General features: G+C 58.1%; 1 non-coding gene across 1 annotated transcript; it reads left to right on the top strand.

Moving 5' to 3' along the window:
* The first annotated feature begins 5,179 nt into the window (after nt 1-5,179).
* Nucleotides 5,180-5,264, top strand: TRNAR-UCG (transfer RNA arginine (anticodon UCG)). Its single transcript has one exon. It is a non-coding gene; the product is annotated as a tRNA-Arg (tRNA).
* Nucleotides 5,265-23,916: the final 18,652 nt, after the last annotated feature.

Below are 23,916 nucleotides of genomic sequence, written 5' to 3'. Positions count from 1 at the left end.
GGCCCTGCCCCGGGCCGTCCCCGTGGCCCCTCTCCCCACAGGGAGTCTCAGTTGGCCTCGGTGCACCCCTAGGGGTGTGTCTGGGGGGGGGGGGGGCAGCGGGCACAACGACTGAAAGGCCAGGCAGCGAGTTCCTGAGCAAGGTCTCCCCACGCCTCAGCCCTCCTGGAGCAAAGCTCTGCGGCCCCAGCACCACCTTCCACGAAGGACCACGTTCCCTAGTGATGCCACTGTGTGCAGACCTCCTTGACCTCAGACGGGTCCCGTCCGTGTGGGGCTGCTCCTGCCTGGGGTCAGCAGACATGCAGGAGGGCCACGCGTGGGTTCACAAGTGCGGGGTCCAGCAGGTGCCTGGAAGCATGGGGTTCCCAACCGCACGCTCGTTTGAGAACACCAAGCCCAGGGTTTGCTTGGAGTCAAGTCCTTGGAGAAAGGGACCCAGAGTTTGCACTTGGAGGAGGGGCAGGGCAGGGGGCACACGAGGAGGGCGAGAGGAAAGACCCAGGTGCAGGCGCTCCTGAGGCACCCCTCAGCCCCAGTGTGAGGCCCCCTCTGGCTCCGGAGATCTAAAATGCTACGTGGTGCAAGCAGAAGGATCTCTGGTTTCCCCCGTTCCTGGGGAGTGGGAAACACTGTGAAACCCGTCCTGGCGTCCGTGAAGGGAAGAAGGCCAGCTGCCGTGTCTGCTCTGTCCTCCGCGCCCGCCTCAGGCTCCTCCTCCCCGGCGTCTGAATGGACCCACGGGCCGATGAATACGCGCCTGGCCTTCGTCCCTCTGGGCACATGAGGTTCTGCCCACTTCAGCAGAGCACAGGGAGGAGGGGGCTGTGTGGATGCTGGCCTGCGGGGCTGGGGGGCGGGATGGGGACAGCCAGCCTCCAGAGCCCAGCGCCCTTCCCACTGCTCCTGGCCAGCCTGACTCTCGCCCATCCTCTGGGCCCCGTGCCAGCCCCTGAAGAAGGTCTGAGGGAGGGAGCGGGTCGCAGACCTCGGCCTGGCCGGCTGATGGGGTCGTGTGGGCCGAGCCCATGAAATCCTGCGGAACAGACACGACTCCGTGGGAAAGGCGGAATGAGTTTGCAAAGACTTGACCGCACAAGAATCGCTCACCCAAAAGGCGTAATTGGGTTTAGACAGCACAATCCCATCCAGATGGTCTACGGAACTGCCTCAGACGGGGAGCCGGCCGGAAGCAGCCTCCCAGCCCCCATGAGGGTGGTGCCGGCTCCAGCCCCCGCCGCAGACCCTGTTCCACCCCTGTAGCTCAGCTTCTGACAAAAATAAGGCGTCGGAGGAGACAGGTGCAGAGGCTTCAAGCCCTGAAATCTGTTCCAGGTGTTCACTTCCGGGAAGTGAGAGGTCCAGGAGCTGTCCATGCATTCGTTCATCCGCGTAATAAACATTCATGGATGTGATTTACGTATCAGACGGTCTAGACTTAGTCTGCCTCCAGTCCTGGGAGTGGGGCATATGCATGAATGTGTGTGCACGTGTGTGTCTGTGAGAGCATGCATGTGCATGTGTGCACATGTGTGTGTTTGTGCACAGGCGCGCGTGTATGCGTGTGTGTGCACGTGTGTGCACATGCACATGAGTGTGTACACACGTGTGAGAGTATGTATTGTGTGCACACGTGCATGTGTGAGCATATACGTGTAGTGAGTGTGTGCACATGTGCGTGTGTGAGAGTATGTGTGTATGCATGTGTGTGAGGGCATGTGTGTGCATATGTGCATGTATGAAAGTATGTACGTGTGTGCACACGTGCGTGTGAGCATGTGTATGAGTGTGTGCACATGTGCATGTGTGAGAGTAGGTATGTGTGTGCACGTGTGTGTGAGAGTATGTACATGAGTGTGTGCACATGTGCATGTGTGAGAGTATGTACGTGTGTGTGTGTGTGTGAGCATGTGTGTGAGTGTGTGCACATGTGCATTGTGAGAGTATGTGTGTGCGCACATGTGCATGTGTGTGAGTGTGTGCACATGTGCATGTGACCATGTGTGTGAGTGTGTGCACATGTGCATTGTGAGAGTATGTGCATCAGTGTGTGTGCACTTGTGCATGTGAGCATGTGTGTGTGTGCATATGCGTATGTGAGTATGTGTGTGCACACGTGCGTGTGTGAGAGTATGTGTGTGCACATGTGTGAGAGTATGTACATGAGTGTGTGCACATGTGCATGTGTGAGAGTATGTGTGTGTGCACATGTGCATGTGTGAGAGTATGTGTGTGTGCACATGTGCATGTGTGAGCATGTGTGTGAGTGTGCATGTGTGCGTATGTGAGAGTGTGTGTGAGTGCGTGCATGTGTGTGCAAGCATGGATGTGCACATGTGCATGTGTAAGCATGTGTGAGCATGTGTGTGAGTGTGTTTACAGCTGAGCTACTTGTGTCTGCCTTGTTTTCCGCGTCCTGGGGATATAGCTCATGAACATCAGAATGTGCCCGGATGGAACCCACATGAGCCCGGACCACCCAGCAGGGGCCATGCAAAGTCGTCACCCCTCGTCCAAGAGTCCCGGTCTTTTTTCTGGATGCCACTGGAGCTGTCTGGGCTTCAGCACAAGGGCAGGTGCACCAAGACCCAGGCTGACGGCAAAGGGAGCACCAGGCCAAGAGTCCTGACCGCGACACGGGGACCCAGCCTGCCCCGCAGCACTGAAGATGGGCAGCGTTCGGTGAGGACCCAGCAGGGCACCCGGGCCACGTCTCCACCCTCAAGAAGCCTCTGAGACACCCTCCCAGCCCCCAGGGGGCAGCCTGCATGGGGCTCCAAGTGCCGGTGAAGGACGTAGGTGGTGAGGGTCCCGGGCGGCGGAGGCCCCGGCCCAGCCCCGCGGTCCACTCAGCTGCGTTTCCATTGAAGCTATTATGTGGGTGTCATCACCTCTAACTGATGGGAAGAGCCCCCCTTCTCCGGCAGCTGCTAATGTGCTTGTCGGCCTCCCTCCCGCCCCTTGCCCGGCCTTTGTGCGCCTGTGTTTTTCCAAGTCATGGGCTGTTAACCCCTTGAGGCCTCGCAGCCCCGTGGGGCCTCAGCCAGGCAGCCCGGGGCCCTGGGCCTGCCTGGGGTCGGACGGTGCCTGTCCTGGGAGCAGCTCCGCTGGGAACACCTGGACGGAGGGGGGTCGGGAGACTCCTGTGCGCTGAGCGCCTACTGTGTGCCCCACGCTTCCCGCGGGATGTCAGTCACGCTCTTGGTGAGTTTGAATTACCCCACTTCGCAAGCAAGTGCGGGGAGGTCGGCAGATGTTGAGGAACAGGCCCCCCCGGGCTCAGGAACAACAAGCCACAGGTCTGGGACTGTGAGGAGCCAGGTGCTCGAGTGCAGGCAAGGCCCGGGTGTCTGTGATCTGGTCCTGAGCCCTCAGCAGCGGCTCCTTCCCCCGGCCCAGCCCTGGCTGGAATTCTACGGCACGAGAAAGCGTTTCTCGTGACCCTTCGGCAGCGACACCCTGTTGAGCAGACCGGAAACTGGCCGACAGAGAGGCAGGAGGGCCCCGCCTGCGCCAGGCGAGCCCAGCCGGCGCTCAGGTGCCCAAGGTCCCACTGCACTCCGGACAGCCAGGAAGAACCGTGAGGAGCGACGGACACACAACTGGTCGTGCTGCCTCGGGAGGGCGCCAGGGCACCGGAGTGAGCTCGGACACCACAGGTGAGACCTCCGGGTGCCCGCGGCCCCCTGAGGGTTAGGGTGGGCTGCAGGGGGTTCTGTGCCTGCTTCTCAGCACAGGAAGGGCTCGTGGAGATCACGGCACTAACACGGAGTTCTCACACCCGCCCACACCACAGCGCAGGGCAAGGGCCTGGCCACCCGCCCCTGACCCCGGGCCCCGGCCTCTGGTGCGGTCTGCGAGCATTCCCTCGCCCCCGGCTCCTGGCGCACCAGGCGGATGGCGCGGCTCCGCACGTGAGCGACTTCCCTGAGGGGCGGCCACTTCCCATGCTGGACACACGGACGGCACACACGGCTGGGACGACTTCCTGCCGGGCGTAGGGAGTGGTTCGGGCCCCTCTGAGATTTACAGCTCGTGCGACTCCTTCATTTGGTCCCCGACCCTCTGCGGTGCGTGGGAGAGACTTTCGTCACACGCTCAGGGCACGAGCGGCCTCCCTGTCGGGCTTGGGCCTTGTGAACCGACTGGCCGCCGAGCCCGTGTGGGGAGGACTTGGTGAGGCCACAGCCAGCCCGACGAGGCCGAGGGGCAGCCTTGATCTTCGTTCTACCGAAACGCCCCACGCGGGGGCCACCTGCCACCCCCTTCGTTAACGGGCCTTGGAGACCCTCCATCAGGGATCCTCGGTTCACCTCGGCTGAAGGCATCCCCTCCACCGAAGTGATTTGTGTCTGGGCAGAGGCCCATTTGGAAGTGGGAAAGCCTTGTTTCTGATGTCATTTCTATAAAGGGCTTTGCAGAAACTCATTAGCATGAAGAACAGCAGAGGCTGGGCTGCTGGCTAATCCATTTTCTTTTACAGCTCCAAAGCTCTTTGCCAGCACAGCAGCATTTATTTTCCCCGAAGGACACATCTCACGCATCATCACTGCAAATAAAAATGTGCCTGGTCAGGATCTCCAGCCCTGAGAGCGGAGGGACCCCCAGGTCTGGGTCTGGGGGCACCGTGGGGAGACACAGCCTTGGTACATTTGCACACGGTGCTCTGGGGACCGGCTCTGGGGAGCGCATCTCATAGCCTGACCCACCCAGGCAAAGCCCGTGCTGTGGTTTACGGCCCCACACGTGGCTGGGACCCCCCACAACGTCCGGCTCCGGGTCCTGCCGGCCATCCTCCAAGGACACAGGCCAAGGCTGCCCTGCCAGGGTGACTGTCTTCTCCTGCCCCCACCCCTGCAGGGGCCCCATTAGGCCTGGAAGCCCTGGCCGTCACCAGCTGAGCTTGCTTGCTCAAGCCTTCATCGTGGTGCATTTCAACAGGGACCATGATGCAAAGGACCAGGGACCTTGGGGAAAGGCAGGGCCACCACAGTGCTGCACAGATCCTCAGCACCAGGTTGAACAGTGTCCCCCAAAGTCATGGCCCCTCTGGATCCCAAGCACGAGACCTTTCCCAGAAGTGGAGACATTGCAGATATAGTCAAGATGAGCTCGTACTAGAGTAGGGGGGGCCTTAAATCCCATGACTTGTGTCCTTATAAGAAGGGGACAGAGGGGCGCCTGGGTGGCTCAGTCGGTTGAGTGTCTGACTTCGGCTCAGGTCATGATCTCCAGGTTCGTGGGTTCGAGCCCCGCGCCGGGCTCTGTGCTGACAGCTGGGAGCCCGGAGCCTACTCTGGATTCTGTCTCCCTCTCTCTCTGCCCCTCCCCCGCTCATGCTCTGTCTCTGTCTCTCTCAAAGATAAATAAACATTAAAAAAAATTTAAAAAAAAAAGAAGGGGGCAGAGACGCACAGGGAGGGGCCAGGTGACAGTGGAGGCTGACGGACAGGTGCATCCACAAGCCAAGACACCACGGCCTCTGGCAGCCATCAGCAGCCTGGAGAAAGGTGTGGACTAGACTGCCCACAGAGACACCCTGACCGGGGATCCTGCCACAGAACTGGGAGAGAGTAAGTCCCTGCCGGGTGAGCCCCACGCCCGTCTGTGGCCTGTGCTGCCGCAGCTGTGGGAAACCAGGCCCCCGGCCTCGAGAGTCTCCAGATCCGCTGCCTTGCTCACAGCCTCTGGGGCCCCCGTGAGGACCGCCTGCCCGTCCCTGTGCTGAGGACGGTGGCCCGGGGCCTGCCCCGTCCAGGGACACTGTCCCTGAGGCCTTCCTCTGCAGGCCAGCCCTGTGGACTCCCCGGGGGCAGCAGACACCTGAGGCCACTCTCACACGGTCACTTTATACTAGGGTTTCCTTCTGTTTCCGCGAAGTTGTTTTGATCACTCTGGGCCCTTTGCACTTCCGAGTGAATTTTAGAAGCAGCCTGTCACCTCGAACAAGGAAGACTTTGGAGATTTCGACACAGGCAGCGCCAAACGCGTGAGTCGGTCTGAGGAGACCTGGGTCCCTGGCCCTGAACACGCTGCCTCTCGCCTCCCTCAGCCACACTGTCACGTTTGGAGTGTGGGGTTTTCACAGCTTTCGCCAGCTTTACCCTTAAGTGTTTAACGTTTTTATGCTACTGTAAGTGGTGCTGTGCTTTTAACTTCAATTTCTGACCCTGTCTGGCAAGTACCTGGAAGAAGCCTTGATGCTGACATATCGGTCTCTTATCCTGCAAACTGGACAGACCCCTGAGCCGGTCCAGCCACTTTTTAAAGATTTCGTCTGGTTTTTCACATCGGCAATCGTGTCCCTGGTACGTATCCAGCTTGGATGCCTTTTCTTCCTTCTCGCCATCCCGCGTGGACCAGAGCCCCGGGTCGACCTCGGTGGCCGTGGTGGGAGCGGCCTCCTTGCCTCCCCCGCCCCAGGGAGAGCGCTCCAGCTCTACGGCGGGTATGATGGTGCCTGCAGGGTTTCCACGGATGCCCTTGTCATCTTGCTGGCCGTTTTCATCAGGAAAAGATAGACTTTATCAAATGCTTGTCCTGCATCTGTTGAGATGATCATGTTTTTCATTCCTAGTTTTAAAATTCAGGGTGTCATGGCAATCAACCCTGATTAAATCAGTCTTACATTCGGAGATAAACCTCCCTTGGTCATGATATATTAGTATGTTTATATCTTGGTAGATTTGATTATACATTTGTCTAAGAATTCTGCATCTGTGTGGATGAAGGACTCCTGCCTGCAGTTTTGTGTTCCTCTGATGCTCTTGTCTACCTTGGGCATCAGCCGAAGCTGCCGTCAGAGAAGAAGCCGGAAGTACTTCCTCCTCCTTAATTTTCTGGAAGAGTTTGTGTAGAATTTGTACTTGTTTCCCCCTTAAATGTTGAGAAGAATTCACCAGTGAAGCCATCTGGGCCTGGAGCTTTCTTTGTGGGATATTTTTAATTACAGATTTGATTCCCTTAATACATACTGGATACTCGCGTTACCTACTTCTTCTTAATGAGATTTTGTAGTTTGTGTCTTTCAAGGAATTTGTCCATTCAACCGGGTTGTTGAATTTATTGACTTCATAAACTTTTTGGCATCTTTCTCCCAGATACTTTTTTTTTTTGCTTTGAAATCTGTTTTTTCAAACATGGAATTGCTGATAATATTCCCTTATTCTTTTTCTATCTGTGGAATCTGAAATTGGTGACCTGTGTTCCTCATCCGTCTATTCGAGGTGAACAGAGTCTTTTCAAATAGCTTTTAATTTTTGTTTTTTATCTATTATTTTTAATCTTTCCAATTTTACTCATTTCTATTCTCATCTTTATGATTTCTTCATTCTGTCTACTGTGGATTTAATTTTCTCTTCTTTGAGTTCATTAAGGTGGCATCTGCTTCACTCCTGTCCCTTCCTTCAATCCATCTCAGTTCGTGGGAAATGCCCCGAGCCTAACATTCGACCCAGATTCCTTTCTGTCCCCCGGGAAACACGGAATCCATGTGGGACCTGTTGGCTCCACCTTCAAAGCAGCTGTTAGCTCTGCCTCTGCTCACCGTTTTCACAAACCACCTTCCGCTCCCCACGGTTGCTGCCTGGCCGTTGGTCTGCCTACGTGCCCTGTGCACTCAGCACAGCACCCAAGCGTACTTTAAAACAAATCGGGAACACTGGCCCTTAGAGCCCCGAGCCGCTGCGTTGGAAGTCCAACTGGTCCGAGGCCACCGTGCCGTGAGGAATCACATGAGCAGGTTCCCCAGACCACAGCCCAGGCAGGCCCAGGCTTATGAATGAGGAAACCTCCAGATCATTCCGTACCTCAACCATTAAGTCTTCTCAGCTACGAGGACGTTCACAGATGTGATGGGACAGAGACAAACCATTTCCCACCATGCCCTGTCCAGATTCCTACACACAGAAACCATGCTGGGAGTTGTAAAAAGATCACACATTAGATCACATTTGACGCCTACTTCAGACCCTACCCCAACAGTCTGGCAGCTTCTCAAAGGCCAACCGACTCAGACATTTGCCTGCAGGAGTACACCCAAGAAGAACGAAAACATCCACCACGACGGAACCACGTGCACAAATGTAGCACAGTCACAGGGTTGCAGCAAAACTGACGATGGCTGAAAAGTGGACGCAACCAAAGTGGCCCTCGGGTGAAGAAGAGACAGGTACAATTCGGGACGTCCACGTGGTGAATATTATTTGGCAGAAAGAAGGAACGGAGTGTTGACGATTCATGCCTCTGCACGGGTGAACCTTGGGAACATCGTGCTGAGTGGAAATCAGTCACAAAGGCCACATACCATGACTCCATTTACATGAAATGTCCAGAATATGAAAAGCCATAGAGCCAGAAATCGTCGATTCACTCTCTCGGGCCAGAATTTGGGGAGGAAACGAGTACAGGGTCTCCTTCAAGGACAAGGGAAATATTCTGAGATCAGATTGGGGCTCTGGGGTCACGGCTCCGGGGCCACCCTGAAAACCATTGACTTGCGCACTTCAAACAGGTGCGCACAGGTGAACCAACCTCAATAAAATTGTCACAGACCTTGTGACAGATTTCTACCCTTAGAATGAAATAAATTCGCTTTATTCCTCAAGCTGACGTGGCCCCGTGTGCTTGGCCTCTGCCTCCCTGTCAAGCTCCTCACCTGGCCAGTTGGGGGCTGTCCCTCGTGTGTCCTGTTTTAGGGGCATGACACTCGCCCTGTTCTTGCCCGACGCCCTCCTTACTCAGACGGTCCCTGGCTTGTCCTTTACTTGAGTCTTGACCAAATATACCTTTCCTTTCGTAGAGAGGCCTGTGCAGAATCCCATAGGACAAGGGCCCCGTCCGCGTCGCCCTCAGGCCCTGCCCACTTTGTTTCCCTCGGTGGCGCTTCGCCACCACGACTGCACGAGCCTCGCGCGTCCGACTGTGTGTTCCTCGCTCGGATAAGGCAGAGCGGTTGGTCTTTTCCCTCAGCGCCCAGAGGAGTGCCAGGCGTGCAGCAGCATTAAAATGTGCACAGAAAAATGAGTGGATGGAGAGGGCAGTGGAGGGCACCCCGCGGGCCTGTGCACCCGCTTTCCTCCCTCACCGGGAGCCCCGTGTTGGTGGGCCTGGGCCCTGCCTCTCTCTCACCATAGCGGCTGGCGGCCCTTCTCCTGGCTTTGGGGTCAATATGGCATCGGGTCAGCCTGGTAGGAACTGTCTGGGCGGGAGAAACGGCCGCCCCAAAGGCTAACCCTTGTACCATTTCCACAGCTGCTCTTAAATGTGCTTTTCATTTCGTTTTAAAAGGCCTGTTAGGGCATTGTTCACGGAAGACCAGTCGGTTATTTAAAACATATTTGTTGAAGACTGGCCACTGTGTAACTAGACATATATCATTTGCAGAGAAAAACCTCAGGAAATGTGTTTCTTATAAGCAATTAGTATTAACTGAAGAGAATAATAACTCTCATACTAAATTAAAATGTAACACATGCATCGGGGACTTGCGTGTCCCTCTGGAGCGGTGGTAAGGTCCCTCTGCTGCCTTTCCAGCCCAGCGTGCCTGCTCCCCGGGGCTCGCCAGCCGCTCCTGAGGGGCGGCGTGGACGTGCTCGGGGCCCACAGCCCTTTGGCCGTGGACTCAGGTTAGGACCCTGTCGGGGGGCAACCTTGAGCGAGGGGGACACGCGTCCCTTGGCCATGCTGTCCCATCGGCCATCTTTGCCGGAGATCAAGTGTTTGACATAAAAGGGATGCGCTTTAGAATCTCAGAAGGATGACTCAGATCGTTCCCAAGACGACTTCCCTCCACCTCCTGATTCCTGCCACGGACTGCTCGCTTCAGCGGGCCGGTGCCCCCACCACACACGCCACCGACCACACAAATACACATTTATACACATCGTGTGCAACACACATCGACGTGTGACATAGGCCACGCACATGCATACACACCACGTTCCACACACACACGGATGCGTTCATGGACACACACACGAACAGAGACCCAAGGCAGCCCCAGGCATGTAAAAGGGTATTCATGTCTCCTGGTGATCACTCGGGTTGCTGTGTACACATTAATTCTTCCTCCTGGCCACGACCTAGTGCTGGTAACAAGTCTGGGTGGTACGGCCGGCAGAGGACAGACTGTCATTCTCAGCCTTGTGTTAAACTCTTCGGGACCGAGCCGCGTCTTACTGTCTCTCCAAAGCTGTCACGCGGATGCTGTGCTGTCCTCAGATAAAGTAGCCTGTGTTGAACACCTGCCTTGGGTTAAACACTATTTTAATAATTTTATACACATTGTTTCGTTTCGTTTGTCTCAATGACTTTTAGGAAGAGGGAGCTGGTGCTGTGGCATTCCGGCTAGCCCTGCTGCACACAAACACCCACGCTCCAGGCTCTGGACAGCCCGCCTTTCAGGACAGACGGCTGGTATAACTCACGGAATTATCTAGAGAATTTTTTGGTTCCGACAACGACCTTGCCGTTGTGAATGTGAATGAAGTTTCTCTGAAACATCCCATTTACTCTTCTGACTCTGATTTTGCAAATGGGAAAATCGTGTCACAAGGGGAGAGAGGCACAAATAGAATTTGATTGTCGGGTTACTGGTTTTCTGGTTTCCGGATGGTCCACGGCATTTAGCTAGCCCACCTGCTTTCTCCCCAGAAGCTTCCCTGCTGCGTCGCCTCTGTGGTCGACACTTTCCCCGTAGCGGGGTATGGGTGTGTCGGAAAGGGAAACCAACAGCTTCCCTGCCTCGCCGAGAGGAGAGTCTGCGGTGAGGTCACCCGCTCTCGGCAGAGGGCTTTCCCCCATCGCCACTGGGAGCTGGTGAGTGTGCGCAGGGGATAGGACACCATTCTAAATGTTTCCAAAGAGGTCTGCAGAGTAAGGCAAATCCCGCTGCCAAGATGGCGTCACATACACTTCAAAGACAAAGAGAGAATGACATTCTGCACGACGACACGCTGCATGAATGTCCCCAGACTGCCCTCCTTCCTCCCGTGTGACCTTCCAGACCACCGCATCCTGACTCCCGCCTGGACCACCACAGTCACCTTTACTCAGCCTTGACACAATCCCATCTGCCCTCCTGTGTCAGGACGCCTCGCCTGTGTCACCTTGACACAATCCCATCTGCCCTCCTGTGTCAGGACGCCTCGCCTGTGTCACCTTGACACAATCCCATCTGCCCTCCTGTGTCAGGACCCCTTGCCTGGGCCGTCTCAGCCTGGAACAGAACCTGTGAGGCAGCGTGCAGCCCTCGTGACCTCTCTGCCCTCCTGGACTCCCGTGGTCCTGGCACCTATGGGCCTGGGTGCTCACTGCCTTCTGAGCTCAGCTCTGCGTCCGGCCAGGGCCTCTCACCACCCAGGGCGACTCAGCTCAAGTGTACCTCTTCCAGGAAGCCTGTCTCAGCTCCCAGACATGGGTCCTCAGTGTCCCCACAACATCTGGCCCACGCCCCATCGCAATACTTATTGTGTCATTGTTATTATTTACTTGTCGGTTTTCACCTCCAGAACGTGAGCCCATCAAACTCAGGGTCTGCAGTTCATTTATGTTTGGCCAAGGAGCTAGCCCTATTCAGCAAGTCATAGACGCTTGAGCAGCGTTTGCTGAATGGAAGGAGCGGCCGCCCTGGCTAATCCCACTGGAGGGCTGTCCTCGAGACTCACTTAATGGCTGTCCTCATCCCGGTTTTAAAGAAAATGGTTTGTAATCCCAAAGGCCTCTGTGTGTTCTTATATTTTCCTCGACTCCTGAGATTAATAGCAGGCTGGGAGGGCACTGGGGTGCTGGCTGTCACCAGACTGTGACGGCGACCCCACCCACTCCCGGTAGAGACACGGGCGCCCACCCTGTCCGCCCACACGGGTGTGCCGGCCAGCGGGGCCCTGCTCCGCCACGGCCACGCTCAGGCACGAGGCAGGGAGCGCACGGAAGGCGGAGGCAGGGCTGAGGTGCGGTCCTAGCCAGGAGCACCGTGGCGGTGGCCCCGCTACTCTTTGCCCTGAAGAATGAGCCCCAGCGCCCCTACGGTTCCTCAGGAACTAGGAGAAACCTGACTTGGGGGTGGGGAGAGGCATGGTGCAGGCCGCAGACAAGAAAAGACCTTGGGTTTTTAAAACCTGGCATCGAAATCTGCGGCGGTTAGGGTGCGACGCGAAACCCGGGACCGGAACCTGCAGAGGCACCGAGGCCTCGAGTCAACAACCAGGACACTGAGGCACCGTGGCCTTTCGGGGCCTCTTCTGGTCACCCCAGAACTCAGTCCAGGCCACAGCTGTGGGCACGGAGAGGAGACGGGTGGGGCAGAAAGGCAGCCTGGAGGCCGGGCACCGTGGCCCCTCCCTCCCGGGGTCCGGCGTGGGGGCTCCACGCTGGCCACACTGGTGGGCGTCAGAGCCCCAGGCTTGGGCAGGGCCGGGCGGGCAGCAAGGGGTCAGCCCTGGGAGCTCTCGGGAGGGGTCACCGTGACAGGAGAGGGTTCGGGGACACAAGTGGCCAGGCTGTGGCCCTGTGGGAATCCCCCACTGTGTTCCTAGGGATCGTGTGGAGCCGTCTGTCTGATGTCTGGGCCCCGCGGGCCGTCCCGGCGTCCAGGGCCGTGTTAGTTACTTCTGTTCCTCCAGAGACAGAGCGCAGGGCCCCGAAGCAGGAGACGCCGGGTGGAGGGGGGCAGTCCCCACCGCCTCGCCAGGACTGCCTGCGGTTAGACTCTGCCGCGCTAGGAAGACCGCCAGACAAACCTCTGGAAGGAAGAAACCAAAACGTTCCTTCAACCTCAGAAGTGCCTTTTGCTCGTTTTGTGTTTCCTGGCCAGGGTTCAGAGGTGAAAGGTCAGGGTCTTTCATCCGCCTCTGCTTCTCATGATGCCGTTGAGAAAGAACTTTGGGACTATTTTAGAACTTGATAAAACCTCTTGGGTTTTGAGTTCTGGACTGATCAGGGGTATTTTGGAGTTTGATCTGGTTTATTCTCAAGAGAAAACAAACTTCAGTTTCCTGTTTTGAAATAAATTCTTTCATACACTTGACAAGGACACTCAGAAAACACACTGAGCGCCATGGAGACGTCTTGAGGAAGTGTGCAGACCGGCCGTCCACGGAGCGCCCTGCTCTGTCCCCGCATTCTGGTCAGAGCAGATGGGGAAGGGCAGCAGAAGTGCCGTCCTAACTGCGGTCCGCGCACCTCCGCAAAGGGCCCCTTGCGGCTCAGGATGGCTTGTCAGGCCGGCCGGCCGCTCCCCCCTCGTGGAGCAGCTGTGGCTGTTGTGGGCCCTTCGTTCCACTCCGTCTTCAAAGAGCCTATCAGGTCCGGGGCGTCATGCCCATTTGAGAGATGAGGAAACTGTGTCCCAGGGGCTGGGCGAAGGCAATGCCGGAGGACCGGTGCGCCCCATGTGAAACACGACGGTCTCTGCCCTCTGTCCCCGAGCGGCATGGCCTTGTCCCCAAGGAGGCAGGTGCAGTGGGAGCAGCGCTGACCACCATCCGCACCTGCCTTCGTGCACCTGGGGCCCGGGGGGCGTCCCGGGAGCGAGCCGAGCGCACCCGAGTCCACCTGCGGCTGGAGCCCAGCACAGTCAGTTGTTCAGACGCCCACTCGGCGTGAGTTACTGGAAATGGCCACAGGGGAAGGACAGAGATGGGTCTTAGAAACGGAGCGTCGTCTGCTGCGTTTAGATACGAAGTAAACGTGGGTTCCCTGAGCCTTTGCTTCCGTTGCATCAACACACAGGAGCACGCCGTCTCCACCCTGGCCGGTGCTCAAGCACAGCACAGAGACCGTCCCTGCCGCCCCATCGCTCCCACCCCATCCAGGGCGCGAAGCAAAGACCAAGCTCATTTGTCGCACAAAAATCTGTGAACGCGGCACCATGCAGGTGTGCATACGTGGGCCTTTACCCAGAAGCTGGCGTTCGACTCCCAGTATTTTGTTAGCTCTGCTCGTGGGATGGCCAAGGGTGTGGGTGCGATGAGAATTCTGTGAACGGGCACTCCCGCGTGAACAAGGGCAGACTGTACCTAAGTTCTTCTCAATTTTCCTGTTTCACTTTTGTTCTCATTTTACTACTCAAAACATAGTTTCTTGTCTGTTTAATACAGTAAATAAATTGGGGACTTGTACTTTTCATGCCTTTGTATTTTCTTTTTTTTTTATTTATTTTTTTTCAATATATGAAATTTATTGTCAAATTGGTTTCCACACAACACCCAGCGCTCGTCCCAACAGGTGCCCTCCTCCGTACCCATCCCCCACCCTCCCCCCTCCCCCCCCATCAGCCCTCAGTTTGTTCTCAGTTTTTATTTATTTATTTATTTATTTTTTTTTTTTTTATTTTTTTCAATATATGAAATGTATTGTCACATTGGTTTCCACACAACACCCAGCGCTCGTCCCAACAGGTGCCCTCCTCCGTGCCCATCCCCCACCCTCCCCCCTCCCCCCCCCCATCAGCCCTCAGTTTGTTCTCAGTTTTGAAGAGGCTCTTGTTTCTGTGGTGGCTTGCGTCATATTTTACATGAATATCAATGGGCAGGAGTTGAAATGTTCCACGTCTTTCCTCACGAGGGGCAGAGAGGTGGCCGAGGTGGCTCCGGCAGCGGGGACCTGGGCCCAGCCCCGGGACACAGGACGGGGTTGTGTGTCTGAGTCGAGGCCCATGACACGCGGCCGCAGCTCTGGGACCTGACGCCTGGGAAGCGACACCAGGTGCCACTGTGTCTCCACAGAAGGCCGAGCCCTCCCCCACCTCCCTCTGCGAGCCGAGCCACGGTGGGGCCTCTGCCTTCCCTCATCTGTGGTGGGTCCAGCGGCCTCACTGGATGGCGTCGTGCCCCAGATGGAAGGTCAAGGACCTAGTGCCCAGTCATTTCTGCCGCCTCTTCAGGTGTTGCCTGGCCGGGAGACAGCCTCATTCCAGGACGGGAAATGTCTACCGCCCCAGGCCTGAGCCCCAGAAATAGCCTTGGACAGCCGGAGGCAGGGGCGAGAGGGGCAGAGCTGGGCTTCTCCTGCTCAGGCTGCCTTCCACTGCCCCGCGGGGATGTGCCGAGAGACACGCCAGGCGCTCCAGAGAGAGAAGGAGACAGAGGGAGGGAGGGAGGGAGGGAGGGGGGCGGCAGGGGAGGGGGAGGAGGAGGGAGGGGGCCACTCAGAGGACAAATTCCATCAACCTAATCTGGGGTGGCCCCGCCTGTGTGGACACGCCCTCAGAGCAAACAAGGGTCCTGTTGTGAACACGGGCGACCCAGCGCCCTGCAGCCTGAGCCCGGCCTGGTGGCCTCCGGGCGGAGGACACGCATCGCGCTGCCCGATCCTTAGAAGTCCAAGGAGGGCCTGCTGGCCGTGGGCAGCGCTGCCTCGAGTCGCGGCTTTCATGAAGTTGCCTGTGAGAGAATGGTGGGGCGGCCTCGCTGCACAGATGGCTCTTTGTCCCCGCTGACACCTGCCATCTGCTTGTTTGTCTAAATGATGCTGGAGGGGCAGGGGGCTCCCAATCTGCTGCCCGGGCCCCTCCCGCCTGCGGCGACCTCCTGACCCCTGGGCCAGACAGGTCCACAGAGTTTGTTCGCTCGGCACGGAGGATGCTCTGTTCCCCGAGGCCCAGCCTCTCCTCAGCACTGGGGCTCAGTGCCCGGACAGCCGCAGCAGGAGGAGGTGGAGGAGGAGGAGGGGGGAGAGACGAGGGGAAAGGGGAGGGGGAGGGTGGAAGTGGAGGGGGAGGGAGGGAGAGAGGGAGGAGGGGGAGGGAGGGAGAGGATGGGGAATAAGGGAGGGAGAGGAGGAGGAGCAGCACAGCAGCAGGGGCAGCAGGAGGAGGAGAAGCAGCAGCAGGAGGAGAAGCAGGAGGAGGAGGAGGAGGAGCAGCAGGAGGAGGAGAAGCAGGAGGAGGAGCAGCACCAGGAGGAGGAGCAGCAGAGGAGAAGCAGCAGGAGGAGGGGCAGCAGGAGGAGGAGAAGCACCAAGAGGAGGAGGAGGAGCAGCAGCAGGAGGAGAAGCACCAAGAGGAGGAGGAGCAGCAGCAGGAGGAGGAGCAGCACCAGGAGGAGGAGCAGCAGAGGAGAAGCAGCAGGAGGAGGGGCAGCAGGAGGAGGAGAAGCAGCCTCATGAGGAGCAGCTGTAGGTGCAGCAGGAGGAGGAGAAGCAGCAGCAGGAGGAGAAGCACCAAGAGGAGGAGGAGGAGCAGCAGGAGGAGGAGAAGCAGGAGGAGGAGAATCAGCAGCAGGAGGAGAAGCAGGAAGAGAAGCAGCAGCAGGAGGAGCAGCAGCAGCAGGAGGAGCAGCAGAGGAGAAGCAGCAGGAGGAGGGGCAGCAGGAGGAGGAGCAGCAGCCTCACGAGGAGCAGCTGTAGGAGCAGTAAGAGGAGGAGAAGCAGCAGCAGGAGGAGAAGCACCAAGAGGAGGAGGAGGAGTAGCAGGAGGAGGGGCAGCAGCAGGAGGAGCAGCACCAGGAGGAGGAGCAGCAGAGGAGAAGCAGCAGGAGGAGGGGCAGCAGGAGGAGGAGAAGCACCAAGAGGAGGAGGAGGAGCAGCAGCAGGAGGAGAAGCAGCAGGAGGAGCAGCACCAGGAGGAGGAGCAGCAGAGGAGAAGCAGCAGGAGGAGGGGCAGCAGGAGGAGGAGAAGCACCAAGAGGAGGAGGAGGAGCAGCAGCAGGAGGAGAAGCAGCAGGAGGAGCAGCACCAGGAGGAGGAGCAGCAGAGGAGAAGCAGCAGGAGGAGGAGAAGCAGGAGGAGGAGAAGCAGCAGCAGGAGGAGAAGCAGGAAGAGAAGCAGCAGCAGGAGAAGCAGCAGAGGAGGAGAAGCAGGAGGAGGAGCAGCAGGAGGAGGAGAAGCACCAAGAGGAGGAGGAGGAGCAGCAGCAGGAGGAGAAGCACCAAGAGGAGGAGGAGGAGCAGCAGCAGGAGGAGAAGCACCAAGAGGAGGAGGAGGAGCAGCAGCAGGAGGAGAAGCACCAAGAGGAGGAGGAGGAGCAGCAGCAGGAGGAGAAGCACCAAGAGGAGGAGGAGGAGCAGCAGCAGGAGGAGAAGCACCAAGAGGAGGAGGAGGAGCAGCAGCAGGAGGAGCACCAAGAGGAGGAGGAGGAGCAGCAGCAGGAGGAGCACCAAGAGGAGGAGGAGGAGCAGCAGCAGGAGGAGGAGAAGTACCAGGAGGAGGAGAAGCAGGAGGAGGAGAAGCAGCAGCAGGAGGAGCAGCAGGAGGAGGAGCAGCACCAGGAGGAGGAGCAGCAGAGGAGAAGCAGCAGGAGGAGGGGCAGCAGGAGGAGGAGAAGCAGCCGCAAGAGGAGCAGCTGCGTGTAGCCTCACGGGCCCTCCCACTTCGAGGACTAGGCCGGACGCTCTCGCTTCCCGGGTGCAGCCCTCACGCCTGTGAAGGAAGAGAATGTCACACGAGGAGGAGTGTGTGGGGACAGAACTTACCGAGAAAAAGCTGGAGCCCCCTCCAGGTCAGAGGGCCGCGGCCACGGGGACTGGGGCTGGCGCCGTCCCTGTTTCTTAACAGGTTTGTGAGGTGAGGAAAGTTCCAGTCTCTACCCAGCATGGGGCGCGTTCCAGAAACCCAAGCCAGTAGTGCTGGCTAGGAGCACTCCGTGTGCGTTGTCCCAACTGACCCACGGGGGCCACGTCACCAGTGGGGCGGCCACGGCTCTGCAGAGGGTGCACTTTTTAGGACCCCACCCCCGTCCCCAGGCTAGGGGATGCAAAAGCTCACGGCCCCACGTCAGCTGTGGGACCACTAACTGTCCAGAAGCAGCATGAGTCCCTTAAATCAGGCAGCATCTTTGTGCTACAGGCCCGTACTATCCCCTGCTCCCGAGAGGTGGCCCAGAACTGCCCCGGTCCCAGGGCCGGGAGCTGAGACCTTGAAAAGCTTACATCTGCAGCCCCGCCCACAGGTGGCCACGGTAAGCCACGGCGCCCGCTCTGCCCTTCCCCAACGAGCACAAGCTTGACACGCACAGTTTCTCAGACCACAGAGGAGTAAAATAACTCCCCTGAGGTTGGGAAGAAGGGTGCGGCCCGGCTGGCCCGCCTCACACGCTGTCCCTGTGACAGGCACAGAGCCCTGGGCATCCCTTTCCCTGAGGAGAAGCCCACAGCGGAGCAGGCAGGCGCGCACAGCTAACGGCCGATGCCCACGCTAATGCTGACACTGACACTGACAAACCTTCTGGGGGAAATGAGCTAACTGAGCTCAGACAGGGCCAAGAGCGGATAAGGCTGCACAGGGGACGCACTGACCTTGCTCACATCCCTATGAAGTGGGCGTTATTTTCTCTCTCGTTTGTCTCAGGAAGAGGCAGAGAGGTGAGTAGCTCACCCAGGGAGGCTCAGGGCTGGCAGAGCCAGACGCGGTCACCCACGTGGCCAGGGGAGCTGGGCCTCGTCGCCCCACATGCGACTCGCGCCTGACTTTCGACGTCTTTACCTAATCATAGGTCCGTTTGCTTTTCCTTTAATTACATCTTACTGCCGGTGTTTATGGAGGTGTGCCTGAGGTGTGCCTTCGGCGTGCGTCACAGGCCGCAGAAGCTCGGGCCATTTGCAGAAGCCCCATGGCAGCTTCGTTCCCAGGCGGAGCCCGTGCGCAGGTGGGCAGTGGACACCGGTCCCGCACCAGGACAGGGACGCGTTGGAAAGTGTGGGGAGCTCGCCTGTAAAGGGCTCAGCCACGAGCCCTGTTGCCATCCAACCAGCAGGGCTCGTTCTGTGGATCTGTTGGAAACGGGTTGGGTGGGACATTCGATGGCACACGTTTATTCACAGGTCTTCCTACTCTGAGTGTCTAGGACGCGTCGGTCGTCTGGGACCCAGAGCGTTAATGAGGCGCGCTGGCCGCCTACGGCTGCCTGTCTAAGAGCTGGCTCAAGGGAGAGATCCCTTCCCGGAGAATCAGGCTTAAATAGGACAAGAATTGGATGGCTCGGTGTGAGGCCACGTGTGAGCCTTCTCGGGGTCGACTCCGGAGGAAAGAGCGCGTCTTTGTGGGCGGCAGTGGGGCTGGTAGAAGCGCAGACGAGCCCCTTGGACTGATCACAGCGGGAAAGGTGCCGTTGAGGCGGGCGCTCCCGTGAGACCCCAGGCTCGGAACAGCACACTGGCCGGGGCCCTCGCACCTCTGGACCCCCAGCGGCCGGAAGAGGAGCAGACATCGCGTCGCACGTCCTCAGCGCCGACCGCTGTGGCTGCACACAAAAGTGACAAGCCACTTTTTCCCGAATTCATCAGTGGATGGAAAACGCTCATCACAAGGAAGCTCTTGCTTCCTCCGCATCTTGGCTGCTGCTTCCCGGGAGCCACGCGTAGCCCCACGCCTCCCACGCTTCGGCACTGTCGGGCCTCACGGCCCTGCCGGGTGGCCTGCCACCTCTCCATTTCTCGGGCAGGGGATGTGGGAACATGAACAGGACGAGCCGGAGGCCTCTGGGTAGAAACGAGAGCGTTTGGACCCGAGGTAAATACCTCGAGGACTCACGTGTGTCCCTGCCGAGGAAAAGGGACACAAATCGTCTCCAGGAGCAGTACGCTGACTTTGCGGTGCGTAATCCAAAAATCCTCTGTGTTCGAGAAAGCCCTCAGACTTCAAAGCTGAGGTGTGTTATGTGGTACTCTCAGTTAATTACACGCCTTGAAATAACTCTGTGCAAGAGTTCAGAACGTCCAATATTCCCAGGAGCTCCGGGAACAGCATTACCGGAAATCTGTGGGAACCATCCGCTCGGGGTGTGGGTTAACGCTCCTTCCCCTCACTGGGGCCAAGACTGGAGCGTCGTGAGCGCTCTGCTGGGGCCCCACCGTCGCCCAAGGTAACGCCTTGTCCCTTACCGAGGCCAGCCGCGGCCTCGCAGCTGACCCTCCCCAGGGCCCTGCTTTCCTCATCGACGAACATCTAACAGGAAAGCGTGTTTGTGTGGGCCGTTCCAGGAGCACAGGCCAAATCATAGGCTGCCGTGTCAGCCAGAGCTGGGAACACAGAGGCTATCTTGGGGAAGGCAGCCACGCGCCCGCCTTCTGCTTGCAAAGACGCGTGTACCACGCACAGCCACAGAGGCACGCGAGGTCGTGGCGCCCACCTGGAGGGAAGGCAGAGAGCCGGCGGAAACGGCCGGAAGCTCGGGCCCTTCCTGGCTCCCACAGCCCGGGTCTGCACCCCGCTTGGCTCGCACCCCAAGCCCGCCAGCCGGTCCTGCCCTTCCCCAGCCGTCGGGACCTCCCCGGGCCGGGCCTCCCTCGGTCCTCAGACTCCACACTTCCACGATCTGCTCCCACCATTTTTTCCGCAGTTCCCGCTTAACACAATATTTATTGTCTTTGTTCTGTTTCTGCTCTGTCTCCCAACCGCAGCGTGATTTTCTCAAGAGCCAGGATCCTATTTCGTGCACATATGCCTGGCACAGCTCGGACATCAATGAATATGCGTTGAACAAAAGACCCGTGATGACTCAAGAGCCCGTCCTTGTCTTTTTATGAAACCACGTCTTTATCCAAGAATAAAAGACATTTGGATTAAAATGCTTCTTGAGTTTTTCCATGCTTGGGCTCTCGCAAGATCATTGTGCTACATTTTGGATGACCCACTTTTCCTTCTCAGGCCTAAGACACCAAGAGCCTATTGTAGAGACAGGGCCATGAATTAATCTTTCCATTTGCTGAAAATAGAATACAACCGAAGTGAAATGTCTGAGAAGTCGCTGGTGACCAGGACGATGTCGTTAATCTCGTCTGCATTTGCAATGAAGTGTTTCCAACTGGCTTTATACCAATTACTTATGTTTACGGCAGATCATAGAGGGTGTGTTTCACGCAGAAAACCACACAGAATACGGTGTCTGCCCAGCCCAAGGACGGTGGTGGCGGGGAGTGACTTGTTCTCGTGGGAAGCGAGAGACCAGCCGACTAGAAGGAGCTGGGCCGTGTGGCCCGATGGCGGCAGGAAGCACGGCGCGTCAGCTGGAGCGCGGGGCCTCCTCTCCGCCACGTAGCCTGGCTCCACACCCGTCCGTCCAGAGCCTTAGCTTCAGGACACAGGGCCTTCACGGGCCCCGCCGTCACCCGCTGCACTGAGGCAGCTGCATGGGGCATCCCGTCAGGTTTGGAGCTCTGCCAGGAGCCGCTAGGAAGACCAGAGGCACAGGGTGTGTTTCCTTACCCTCAGGAAGCTTACGATCTAGGCTGAAGACACCTGCACTGGGCCCGAGGAGGGGTGTAGGTCCAGCCTGAGCCTGGCAGGTAGGGAGAAGAAAGGGTCGAGCGCAGCTACGGGAGGCCTGACAGAGCAGCGGGCCGCACCCACGGCTGCAAGGGTGAGGTGTGGGGGCTCATGGCATCACCACAAAGGCAAGGTCGTGGGGCTCTGGAGAAACAGAGGAACGCTAAGGAGGACATGGGTGCCACGCAGGAAGGGCTCTAGGCCAGGAGGCGCGGGGCGCCGAGGCCTCGGCCGGGCCTGGACATGGGGCAGCGAGGGCAGGCGCCACAAGAGCTGAGCCGGCAGCACCCCTGGGACGTGTGGGCGGTGGGGCCATGGCCAAGGGACCTGCGGGGACAGCGGCACGGACGGGGAGTCTGGGCCCCAGTGCGGCGTCCCCCACACCCGGAGGCAGGACAGCAGCCTGTCAGGGAGGCCACGTCAACACTGACCGGGCCCCAGGAGCCACGCGGGGCAGACCTGCTTCTCCCCGCAGCCTGGCAGACCCCAGCCTCCCCCTGCAGTCCCCGTGCTGCCCTCCGCGGCCCCTGCCCGGGCTCACTGACGGCCGGCCGTTTCTCCGTCCCTGCCGTGAGGCGCACACGCGTCCCACACGGAACTCGGCCGTAGGGTGGCCGGTCCCTGGCTCTGGGGTCACGGCAGCCGCGGCTGTGAGTGCTGTGACCGTCCCCGTGGGCTGCTGCATCGGGCAGGAACGTGTCACGGGCCCCTCTCGGTGCCTTCTCAGTGCCTGTGTCACGGGCCCCCCTTCTGTGCCCCTCGGAACACGACTCAGGAAGACGGTCGGTTAGCGGGCCGGACGAACGTGTGTGGCTGTCCCCAAACCCGCTGGCTGCCCTGGCCTCGGAAATTGGTGCCGGGGATATCAAGATCTCTGCACTTACAACCAAACTCATAATATCGGTTAAGTTGCTTAAAGCAATGCTAGGAATTACTGTTAATTCTTCACCCAATATAAGAAAGCTTTTGATGAGAAGCCTAGATAAGAAAATGGATCATATATAATTTTTTAAATGTTAAAAACACTATTTTAACGTATATTAAATGTAGAATGTGTATTTTTTAAAGACTTGGAACTATACATCCGTGATGTATGCAAACATCTGGGTGAAATTATTTTTTTCGATTAATTTCTGAGTCAGTGTAGAGGCCCTTAAAGCCCCACAGACAAGCACACGTTGTCACCCAGAGTGCAGCTGAAACACCGCTTCCCCCGTTTGCTCCGCTGGTGTTTGTCCACCGCGCCTGGGCTCCTGCCCACGGTCCTGCGGGGCACACGGTGAGACGAACAGATGGGTCGTAGAATATGTGCAATTTAAATTCAGGCAGGGGTGCTAAATAAACGCCTGTTCCGTCCTACATGCCACCTTCTGAAAGAATTTGTGAGACGCAGCCCCACCGTGGCTGGAGACCGTATGCGTCCCGTTCTCCCGGCCCAGAGGGAAATCCGAGTTTTCCACGGCGGTCTCCTGACCTCCTGGGAGGGGGGGCTGTTTTCAAACAGTTATGAGTCCTTTGCATTTCTGCTTTACAAACTGTTCATATTTATTTGGCCATTTCCTGTTGGTCACGCATGTTTTGTCTCTAAGGTATAGGAAGTATCTTTCTCCTGCTTTTGGCAGAGGTGTGTTCCAGCTCCTGTCCACGCCGGCCTCGTTCTGTCGCGGTCGCTCTGGTGCCCCCGAAGCAGCAGGATCCCCCGCGTGCCCTCTATGCTACCTGGCTTCTCTGTCCTACCTGAGAATGGCTCCCTACCCCACGATTACGAAAATATTCTCCCGTTTCTACTGCTTTGGAACTCTGGTTTTCTCTGCTAAGGTCTTTCACTCTGTGGAATTTAATTTTGTAAATGGTACATACAGTCAGGGACTTGGGGCTTCTGAAAGCCTCTAACCATCTAAAATTCCTCTGGAGTGGCCCTGAGGAGGCCTGCACGTCACAGAATGTCCCTGTGCCACCTCGGAGGCCCCAGCCACCTGCCATCACGTCTACCTGCCTGGACGGCCCACAGGTCCCCACGTCGAGCACCGCCCTCCAGGCTCCGGCCCTCACCTTTCTGCCGGGCCTGAGGGCTGGGGACTACAGAGCCACATGCTCTCCTTCCCCTCAGGGACCCAGGCCCGGCTTCTGCATCTGCCGGCTGCACACAGACCACATACCCGTCAGGAAGCTGTCCGCCCTTCCCAGGGAAGGGACACCTGGAAGGGAAGGAGAGCGGTTCAGACCATCGGTGTCTGGCATCCCCGATGATGAGAGCCAGCCCGCGTGTCCCAGGGAGGAGGCCACCAGAGGAAGAGGGCAGAGAACAGTCTGAGTGGCTCCACACCCCACAGAGGACCCCACAGAGCACACCAAAGAGGACCCCGCAGAGGAACCCTCCAGAGGAACCCCACAGAGGACCCCACAAAGGAACCCCACAGGGGACCCCACAGAGGAACCCACGGAGGAACCCGCAGGGGGAACTGCAGGGGAGCCTGAGCGGCTCAGTGACCCACGGGGCCCCACCCAGATCCCCCATCAGCAGGTCTGCCGTACCTGCAGACCCTCTGCCTGGCGAGGGGGCAGACAGACAGACGTGCAGACCACCAGAAGGGAGATGCGCCCCTTGATGGGAGGCAACAGTCATAAGTGTCCAATCCCGTGCCCTGGAAGTTTTCGTGTGCACTTAGGGCAAAGTGCTTACTGCCCTCCTGGTGAGTTGTGTCCAGTCCTGCC

Source organism: Lynx rufus, unplaced genomic scaffold (assembly GCF_022079265.1).
Source record: "Lynx rufus isolate CCGP_SWC_20201006 ecotype Redwood Valley unplaced genomic scaffold, mLynRuf1.p SCAF_56, whole genome shotgun sequence".
NCBI lineage: Eukaryota > Metazoa > Chordata > Mammalia > Carnivora > Felidae > Lynx > Lynx rufus.
The sequence above is the reverse complement of the archived record's forward strand: the minus strand, read 5'-3'. Positions and strand labels throughout refer to the sequence as shown.